Below are 8,214 nucleotides of genomic sequence, written 5' to 3' on the forward strand. Positions count from 1 at the left end.
AACAGTGATTAGTCGTTAGCAAGCTAGCCACCACGCTAGCTATAGCTTTTGTGGTTTTACTTAGCTATTAGTACATTTTTCTTTTCTAATCTTTTCTAATCTGTCATTTCGGAAACGGTATCCGGCCATTCGAGTGCCACAGAGTGAAAGCTAGAAACTTAGCATCCCAGCTATGGCAACAAAATAATCTCCCATTCCAAACGAAGGGAAGCTCCTGGCACGACTCTGCACCTGTGGAAACAAGATATCGGCCAAGGACACCCACTTGGTGTGCTCCGCTTGCCTTGGGCTGCAACATGGCCAGGAAGTGACAGCCTCCCTTGGCTCCTGTCCACACTGTGCCCTCTTCACTGTGACTATTCCATGTGAGAAATTGCCAATATGAAGATCTCGTACAACGCTGTCTACTCATCCTTTCACAGAACAGCGCAAACTGGCTCCAACCAGAATAGAAAGAGTAATGGGATGCCCCGGTGCACAACTGAGAAAGAGGACAAGTACATTAGTGTCTAGTTTGAGAAACGGATGCCTCACAAGTCCTCAACTGGCAGCTTCATTAAATAGTACCTGCAAAACACCAGTCTCAACGTCAACAGTGAAGAGGCGACTCGGGATGCTGGCCTTCTAGGCAGAGTTGCAAAGAAAAAGCCATATCTCAGGCTGGCCAACAAAAATAAAATATTAAGAATGGCAAAAGAACACAGACACTGGACAGAGGAAGATCGGAAAAAGTGTTACGGACAGACAAATCTAAGTTTGAGGTGTTCGGATCCCAAAGAAGAACATTTCTTGAGGCGCAGAAAAAATTAAAAGATGCTGGAGCAGTGCTTGACGCCATCTGTCAAGCATGGTGGATGTGATGGTCTGGAGGGGTTTTGGTGGTGGTAAAGTGGGAGATTTGAACAGGGTAAAAGGGATTTTGAAGAATGGAGGCTATCACTGGATTTTGCAATGCCATGCCATACACTGTGGATGGCACTGAATTGGAGCCAGTTTCCTCCTACAACAGGACAATGACCCAAAGCACAGCTCCAAACAATGCAATAACGATTTATGGAAGAAGCAGTCAGCTGGCCAGCACAGTCACCGGATCTCAACCCTATTGATCTGTTGTGGGAGCAGCTTGACAGTATGGTACGTAAGAAGTGCCCATCAAGCCAATCCAACGCGTGGGAGGTGCTTCAGGAAGCATGGGGTGAAATCTCTTCAGATTACCTCAACAAACTGACAACTAGAATGCCAAAAGTCTGTAAGGCTGTAATTGCTACATATGGAGGATTCTTTGACGAAAGCAATGTTTGAAGGACACAATTATTTCAATTAAAAATCATTACTTATAACCTTGTCAACATCTTGACTATATTTTCTATTCCTTTTGCAACTCATTTCATGTATGTTTTCATTGAAAACAAGGACATTTCTATGTGACTCCAAACTTTTGAACGGTAGTGTATGTATATTTGTAAACAGCTGGTGCATGAAATCTAAGGAAGTCTCAAGATTTTACTCTTCCTCAGGTGAGGATCTCATGATAAGCTGTAGACCACACTATTTACCAAGACAGTATTCATCTATATTCTTCGAAACTGTCTATTTACCGCCATAAACCGATGTTGGCACTAAGACCACACTCAATGAGCTGTATATGGCCGTAAGCAAACAGCAAAACGCGGCAGTGCTCCTAGTGACCGGGGACTTTAATGCAGGGAAACTTTAATCCGTTTTACCATAATTCTACCAGCATAACGTGTGACCAGAGGGGAAAAAAACTCTAGACCATCTTTACTCCACACACAGAGACGCGTACAATGCTCTCCCTCGCACTCCATTTGGAAAATCTGACCATATCTTCCTGTTTCCTTCTTACATGCAAAAACGTTCCGGGATTTGTCCGATGGCATTAAGGAGTACAGCACATCTGTCACTGGTTTCATCAATAAGTGCATTGATGACGTCTTCCCCACAGTGACCGTAAGTACATGCCCAAACCAGAAGCCATGGATGACAGGCAACACCCGCACTGAGCTAAAGGGTAGAGCTGATGCTTTCAAGGAGCGGGACTCTAACCCGTAAGCTTATAAGAAATCCGACGAACCATCAAACAGCCAAAGCGTCAATACAGGACTAGGATTGAATGGTACTATACTGGCTTCGACACTCGTCAGATGTGGCATGGCTTGCAAATAAATTGAAATGCATTCCAGGTGACTACCTCATGAAGCTGGTTGACAGAATGCCAAGAGTGTGCAAAGCTGCCATCAAGGCAAAGGGTGGCTACTTTGAAGATTCTCAAATATATTTTGATTTGACAGACTACAAAGGGAAGCACAGCTGCGAGCTGCCCAGTGACACAAGCCTACCAGATGAGCTAAATTACCTCTGTGCTCATTTTGAGGCAAGTAACACTAGAACATGCATGAGAGCATCAGCTGTTCCGGACGATGGTGATCACGTTCTCTGTAGCCGATGTAAGACCTTTTAAACAGGTCAACATTCACAAGGCCGCAGGGCCAGACGGATTACCATAACGTGTACTCTGAGTATGCACAGACCAACTAGCAAGTGTCGTCACTGACATTTTCAACCTCTCCCTGACAGAGTCTAATACCAACACCCTGGACCCACTCCAATTTACATACCACCCCAACAGATCCACATATGATGTAATCTCTATTGCACTCCACACTGCCCTTTTCCACCTAGACAAAAGGAACACCTATGTGAGAATGCTATTCATTGACTACAGCTCAGCATTCAACACCATAGTGCCCTCAAAGCTCATCGCTAAGCTAAGGACAATGGGACTAAACACCTCCCTCTGCAACTGGATTCTGGACTTCCTGATGGACTACCCCCAGGTGGTAAGGGTAGGTAACAACGCATCCGCCACGCTGGTCCTCAACACGGGGGCCCTTCAGGGGTGTGTGCTCATGTACTCCCTGTTCACTCATGACTGTGTGGCCAGGCACGACTCCAACACCATCATCAAGTTTGTCTACCATACAACAGTGGGAGGCCTGATTTACCCACAATGATGAGACCGCCTGTAGGGAGGAGGTCAGAGATCTAGCCGTGTGGTGCCAGGACAACAACCTCTCCTGCTATGTGATCAGGACCTGTCGTGGCTGAATCAGAATTAGTTAGGTAACATTGATAAATAAGATGTAAATGAAACATAATCATGCTTATGTGAGATATGTCAATAGAATGTCTTCTTTTGGATAATACTGTTGGCAGTTTGCAGTTATCCCTTCTCTGCTAGGGCTTAGTCACTTGGGGCCCAGAGAGGGGAGAGGTCAGGCTTGTCTTCATATGTCAATGTATCTGTTAAACCATGTGATGCTATGAAGAATATCAGAAGGGGAGGAGGACAGAATGGAGGTTTGTCTTCTTATGGGAATGTGTCTGTAACTATTGTACGTCTCCTCTGAGGTTGCCCTTATCTTGCTTTAGTATATGACCTAAGAGGTTCACTGTCTTTTCTGATCTTGTCCAGGAGGGGGTGTATTTGAGATGGGAGTATCTAGAATTGACAATTGATATATGCCATTGGATGAGGTAATGGTTTGGTACTATGTTGTACCAAGAACGAGATAAGATCTTCGTTTAGGAGACCAAACTGAATGATAATTTATAGCTAATGCTATCTGACTATGGGATACTCCTCTTTCAAGTAAAAGGTTATTTGTGAACTGTTCCTGAGATCTGTGTTTCGTCATGTGAGTTGAGATGGGTGTGTCTTGGCTATAAATGATATTAAGAACTGTTTTGTAGGGACTCTGAGAATTCATTTATAGACACCGAATTGATCTGAGAGTCAAAAAGGGCTATGGTGAAGCTCATATTATTAAAGATGCACTTTCTAATATAACTCTGACTTGTGTGTGGTTTGCTCTCTCAATGTTTAGTAATACAGGAAACACTCTATGACACTCTAGTCATAGAATGTTCTCTCTGCTACCGCACGTGAAGCGGTCCCGGAGCGCCAAGTCTAGATAGAAGCTGTTAAGAAGTTTTTATATCACCAAGCCATAAGACTCCTGATCAGATAATCAAATGGCTACCCAGACTATTTGCATTTCACCCCCCCCTTTACACTGCTGCTACTCTGTTTACTATCTATTCATAGGCACTTTAAGTCTACCTACATAACTAAATAAATAACTTCACAGATCTTCATTGTAAAGGGTTTAAACACTGTTTCCCATGCTTGTTCAATGAACCATAAACAATTAATGAACATACATTAATTAATTAACAGGGAGTACATGAGCACACCACTTAATTACATTAATTAATCTTGTTTTGTTCATACAAATATTTACACATGTTAAGTTGAGGACAGTGAGAGGACGTTACATCTTACCTCAATTGCCTTGACTAACCAGTTCCCCACACATTGACTCTGTACTGGTACCCACTGTATATAGCCTTGCTCCTGTTATTTTACTGCTGCTCTTTAATTATTTGTTACTTTTATTTTTTACTTGACACTTATTTTTCTTACCTGCATTGTTTGTTTTTCCGCACCCAAAATTGTATTTTTTGTTCAAATCTTTACCCTGTTTCTCCCCTATCCAATTGGTAGTTAGTCTTGTCTCATCGGCTGCAACTCCCGTACGGACTCGGGAGAGGCGAAGGTCGAAAGCTGTGCGTCCCACTACGAGGGTACCCAAAGTCCAACGGGCGGACATGCAATTACTACCAGTCTTTCAGAAGGCCTGGAGGAGGTTACCCATACCTGGAGTACACCTTTCTCCTCCAAGAACCCTATCCAAGGCGGGTCGGTGTTGGACTGTGTTGACATGGAAGGGATTGGGCTTGCCCACATGCCCCCCATCCAACCACTGGTGGCTTCCCATCAACACCGTAGCCAGAAGTCCTCCATGACCTCAACTGGCCCCACCTTACCAATCAAGTACGAGCATTTCCAGTCCTCCCCGACAGAGAAGGTCTACAAGTTAGTCGCCACAGGGGTGAGGGATGTCAGTCCCCAATGTCAGTTCACACTAAAAAGATGTTACCACTAGCGCAACCAAGCTACAGGCCAAGTGCGCAGTCAGACATGTTTCTGACTAAATCAAAACAAACAGCGTGCCTGCCTACAACACCACCAGAGGGCACTACTGCTTTTTCTGTAGTGATAGGCCACATAAGCGTTTTCCCGGTGCAGGCCAGCCGAGCATGCGCAGTGCGTTTTCTACTGTCAAATACCCTTCCCCTGACAGAGGGTGCTGCTGCAATTTGCAGTCACCCCACCTCGATTAGAGAGATTTATATATACTTGGGCTCAGGGGGAATCGGCGTGTGTCCTCTGGGAGCAAATCGCAACGCTACAGAACAGTCAGCTGCTCTTGGAACACCTGACATTTCTAGGTTTCAGAATAAACACAGCGAAGAGCATTCTAATTCCCACGAAGACTGTTTCTAGGTTTAATCCTAGATTTGGTATCATTCAAAGCTTGCCTTTCAGTGAAACGTATAAGAACATTCCAGAATTGCCTAGCACTGTTTCGCACAGGGTACCTGGTCTCTTTCAAAACATGCCTGAGGCTGCTAGGTTTGATGCCATCAGCTTTAGTAGTCATCCCATTAGGACGCTTGAATATGAGAGGGTTTCAACGCTGAGTCTGAGCCCAATATGTCACAAACATCTGTGTACAAATCTCCATAGGTTGCACTGCACTCCTGGAGACACCCAACATTTCTTTAACAGGGTGTCCAGATGGGCACCGTTTATCCAGAAAAGTAGTCAAGATTGACTAATCTCTCTTGGGTTGGGGTGCGACTCTACTCTCCTGAGTAGCCTCGTTTCACTTACAAAAATTAAATTAAACCAATCTAGTGTTCAGCGAAATAACACAATGTCAAATACAGGTAACCTAGTCCAATAATTAACATTCAATCACATTAACCGTTACTCTCTCGCGGGAATTCCACTAATGGTCCATATGTAGCCAAACGTAGTCGCTGCTCATGTTGGTATCTGTACTGATGGCGCAAAAGCCATGACAGGGAGACATAGTGGAGTGGTAACGTGCGTGCAAGCAGTTGCTCCCAACGCCACTTGGGTACACTGTAGCATCAACCGAGAGGCTCTTGCTGCCAAGGGAATGCCTGACAGCTTGAAAGACGTTTTGGACACAACAGTGAAAATGGTGAAAACTTTGTTAAAGCAAAGCCCCTGAACTCTTGTGTATTTTCTGCACTATGCAATTATATATGCAGCAACCATTTAACACTTTTACAACATACAGAAGTGCACTGGTTATCAAGGGGCAACGTATTGACACTTTTTTTTTTATTGAGAGACGGAGCTTAAAGTTTTCCTAAGACCATAATTTTCACTTGTCTGACCGCTTGCATGATCACGAGTTTCTCACACGACTGGCCTATCTTGGTTATGCTTTTTCTCGCCTGAATGATCTGAATCTAGGATTACAGGGACTCTCCGCAACTAGAGTGGGGCAAAAAAGTATTTAGTCAGCCACCAATTGTGCAAGTTCTCTCACTTAAAAAGATGAGAGAGGTCTGTAATTTATCATAGGTACACTTCAACTATGACAGACAAAATGAGGGGGAAAAAATCCAGAAAATCTCATTTGATTTATTTGCAAATTATGGTGGAAAATAAGTATTTGGTCAATAACAAAAGTTTATCTCAATACTTTGTTATATACCCTTTGTTGGCAATGACAGAGGTCAAATGTTTTCTGTAAGTCTTCACAAGGTTTTCACACACTGTTGCTGGTATTTAGGCCCATTCCTCCATGCAGATCTCCTCTAGAGCAATGATGTTTTGGGGCTGTTGCTGGGCAACATGGATTTTCTATGGGGTTGAGATTTGGAGACTGGCTAGGCCACTCCAGGACCTTGAAATGCTTCTTACGAAGCCACTCCTTCGTTGCCCGGGCGGTGTGTTTGGGATCATTGTCATGCTGAAAGACCCAGCCACATTTCATCTTCAATGCCCTTGCTGATGGAAGGAGGTTTTCACTCAAAATCTCACAATACATGGCCCCATTCATTCTTTCCTTTACACGGATCAGTCGTCCTGGTCCCTTTGCAGAAAAACGGCCCCAAAGCATGATGTTTCCACCCCCATGCTTCACAGTAGGTATGGTGTTCTTTGGATGCAACTCAGCATTCTTTGTCCAAACAAAAAAAGACACACACAATAGCACAATTTGTTAGGGGACCGTAAAACGGCAGCCATCTCTTCTGGCACCATTAAGTATTCCAGCGAGTTGGGACACTAAAAACTGTAATATTTTATGTTTCACCTAGTCGTGGCTGAACGACGACATGAATAACGAACAGCAGACAGGTTTACGCTTTTGTGGCAGGACAGAACAGCAGCCTCTGGTAAGATGAGATATGTGTATTTCTAAACAACAGCTGGTGTACAGCTGGTAAGATGAGATATGTGTATTTCTAAACAACAGCTGGTGTACAGCTGGTAAGATGAGATATGTGTATTTCTAAACAACAGCTGGTGTACAAAATCTAAGGAAGTCTCTAGGTTTTGCAAATACTCAAAAGCTAACTTTAGGTTACAACCGTAACCGCGGTTCTCTGATAGTATGAGTGAGGTATTTCACCAGACCACCCTCCTTGCATGAGTGAGGAAGAGCTGTTGCTAATTTTGAATTACTCAGACACTGTGTGGGACCTTTTTATAGGGTAGGAAGGACACCCTTCCCCGATGCACACATCCCGATGTCAAATCAAATCAAATCAAATTTATTTATATAGCCCTTCGTACATCAGCTGATATCTCAAAGTGCTGTACAGAAACCCAGCCTAAAACCCCAAACAGCAAGCAATGCAGGTGTAACTTGGCTAACTAAATCAGGGCTGGTGTAGTGTAATAAAGGCTTCTGACAAATACGCTGGGGGCATAGCCCACAAGTAAAACACCTCACTCATACTATAGAGAACCGGGGTTACGGTCGTAACCTAAAGTTTTTTACTTTGAATATAACCACCAGAGGGCAATCAGGGGCATCATCACGTCATCATCACGTCGATGATGCCGTCTCTTTGACAACCTTTCCAAAAAATGTGTTAATACCTAACAAATGATTTAAATGAACACCCAGTCAAGTTAGAAGTATAAATTAAGTTACTACTGATGCATGGGTTAAAATATTTATTGTATTATGAAAATTGAGATGAAGTTGAAAAGACTTAGACACGTCGCGCCTGCGCAGA

The sequence above is a fragment of the Oncorhynchus kisutch genome, linkage group LG26 (assembly GCF_002021735.2).
Source record: "Oncorhynchus kisutch isolate 150728-3 linkage group LG26, Okis_V2, whole genome shotgun sequence".
Lineage (NCBI taxonomy): Eukaryota > Metazoa > Chordata > Actinopteri > Salmoniformes > Salmonidae > Oncorhynchus > Oncorhynchus kisutch.